Below are 2734 nucleotides of genomic sequence, written 5' to 3'. Positions count from 1 at the left end.
TTATCATTATTCACAGATATGAATTAAAACTTTCCAACAACTCATCTTGAAATATACATATATGTATATATTATATATACATATATGTATATAAATATGTATTTTTATATATTTATATATTTATATATATACCTGTAGGCTCTATAAAACTAGCTCACAAAAAGCCTGTGAAGTGGGTTTTGCAAGTATTATCATCCCTCTTTTATAAAGGAAGAAACTAGACTCAGGTGAAGTGATTTACCTCTGTCATATTTCAAATATGAGAGCCAGGACTCAAACCAAAGTCTGATGCCCTTTCCAGTGTGTGATATTACCAGACACCAAACAATACCCATAAAGGCACCATAGGAGCTAGAGACTGAAAGAACGTCTGAGGTCAGCTAGTTCAAACCCCTTATACTATAGATGAGGAAACTGAAGTCCAGAGGGGAAATTGTTTACCCAAGGTCATACATAAAATAGTGAAGAATTGTGCCTTTGGTATATGCAGATATTCTAGGTTCAAAGTCTGTTGTGTTTATAAACCTGTGTGACCTTGGACCAAGCACTTTTCTCTGGACCTTTGTTTCCTCAGCTCTAAAATCAAGGATTTCAACTAGATGATAGCTAAGTTATCTTCCTTCTCTAAATCCTATTTTTTATTATGTAATGTGAGTTTTTGTTGTTGTTCAGTTGTTTCCAACTCTTTGTGACCCCATTTGGGGTTTTCTTGGCAGAGATACTGGAGTAGTTTGCCACTTCCTTCTCTCACTCATTTTACAGATGAGGAAGCTGAGGCAAATATGGTTAAGTGACCTGTCCAGGGTCATAAGGCTAATAGGTGTCTGAGGTTGGATTTGAACATCTTCCTGACTTCAGGCCCAGCGCTCTATCCACTATGCCATCTAGCTGCCCTTGTCATGAATTATTAAATGCAAAAAGTCAAGAAAGGCAGACCATATTGTGAGAAGAGTGTAATGCCCAAAGAATTCCACATGTTCCACCACCACCCCCACTTCAGTTCAAGAAGCATTTATTAAGCTCTTTATATGTGGCAGGCACTGTGCTAAGAATTGGATATACAAAAAGAGCAAGCTTAATTCTGTCTGAGGAAACAAAGTGTACTTAGAAAATTAAATACACAGGGGGCAAAGGCAAGATGGTGGAGAAAAGCCAGGGAGCTGCCTGAGCTCTCCCAAGTTTCCCTCAGAACCAACATTTAATCCAGCCTCTAAATGGATTTGGGAGCAGCAGAACCTACAAAAAGACAGAGTGAAACAATTTTCTAGCTTAAGATAACTTAGAAGGACTTCAGAAGGTCTGTCTCACTTGAGTAAAAAGGAAAGATCAGCCTAGTGCAGACAGTGTCTGGGCAAGCCAGCAGGAGGCACAGCACAGATCAGCAACTGAGGCCCCTTGGTGCTGGGTCAGGAGGCCAGTGGCACAGCAGGCCAGCTATAAGGCTTCCAGCTCCAGCTGAGAAGGCAAACTTCCAGTCCTGGAACCCTGGCACAACAGGCGCAACAAGGCTGGGCCACCCCACTTACCCACAATGGGCAAGTTGCCAGCACCTGAGACCCTGGCACAGAAATCCAGTGACCAGGCTTCTGACCCCCAGCCCAAGAAGCTTGGGCCCTTGTGCCCCTGGAGCAGAGCTCAACTTTAAAAGTCATGAAATAGACTAAAAATGAGCAAAAAACAGAAAAAAGCCTGGACCATAGAAACCTCCTATGGTGACAGGGAAGATGAAAACACAAAGTCAGAATAGGACAACAATGTCAAAATGACTACATGTGAAGCCTCAAAGGGGAGTATGAATTGGTCTCAAGCCCAAAAAACTTTCTTGGAAGAGCTCAAGAAGGATTTTAAAAATCAAATAAGAGAGGTAGAAGAAAAATTGGGAAAAGAAATGAGAGTTGTGCAAAAGCATCATCAGCTTGGAAAAGGAAGGACAAAAAATTGACTGAAGAAAACAATTCCTTAAAAAATACAATTGGCCAAATGGAAAAAAAAAATCCATTGAAGAAAACAACTCCTTAAAAAGTAGAATTGGCTAAATGGAAAAGGAAGTACAAAAGCTAATTGAAGAAAATAATTCCTTAGAAATTAAAATTGGGCAAATGGAAGCTAATGATTCTATGAGACATCAAGAATCAGTCAAACAAAATCCAAAGGATGAAAAAAAAAAGAAAATGTAAAATACCTCATTGGAACAACAACTGACCTGGAAAATAGATCCAGGAGAGATAATTTAAGAATTATTGTACTACCTGAAAGCCATGATTAAAAAAAAAAAAGAGCCAGGACAGCATCTTTCAAAAATTATCAAGGAAAGCTGCCCTGCATGGAATATAATATTCTGGAGGGCAAAGGAGATAGGATTACAACCAAGAATCACCTACCCAGCAAAACTGAGTATAATCCTTCAGGGGAAAAAATGGTCATTCAATGAAATAGAGGACTTTCAAGCATTCTTGATGAAAAGACCAGAGCTGAATAGAAAATTTGACTTTCAAATACAAGACTCAAGTGGAACATGAAGAGGTAAACAGGAAAGAGAAATCATAAGAGACTTACTAAGGTTGAACTGTTTACATTCCTGCATGGAAAGATGAAATCTATAACTCATGAGACTTCTGTCAGTATTAGGGTAGTTGGAGGGAAAAAATTTTATGTGTGTAGATAGGTAGATAGATAGATAGATAGATAGATAGATAGATAGATAGATAGATAGATAGATAGATAGATAGATAGA

The sequence above is a fragment of the Vombatus ursinus genome, unplaced genomic scaffold, assembly GCF_900497805.2.
Source record: "Vombatus ursinus unplaced genomic scaffold, bare-nosed wombat genome assembly UNPS02014784.1, whole genome shotgun sequence".
NCBI lineage: Eukaryota > Metazoa > Chordata > Mammalia > Diprotodontia > Vombatidae > Vombatus > Vombatus ursinus.
This window is presented reverse-complemented; position numbering follows the sequence as displayed.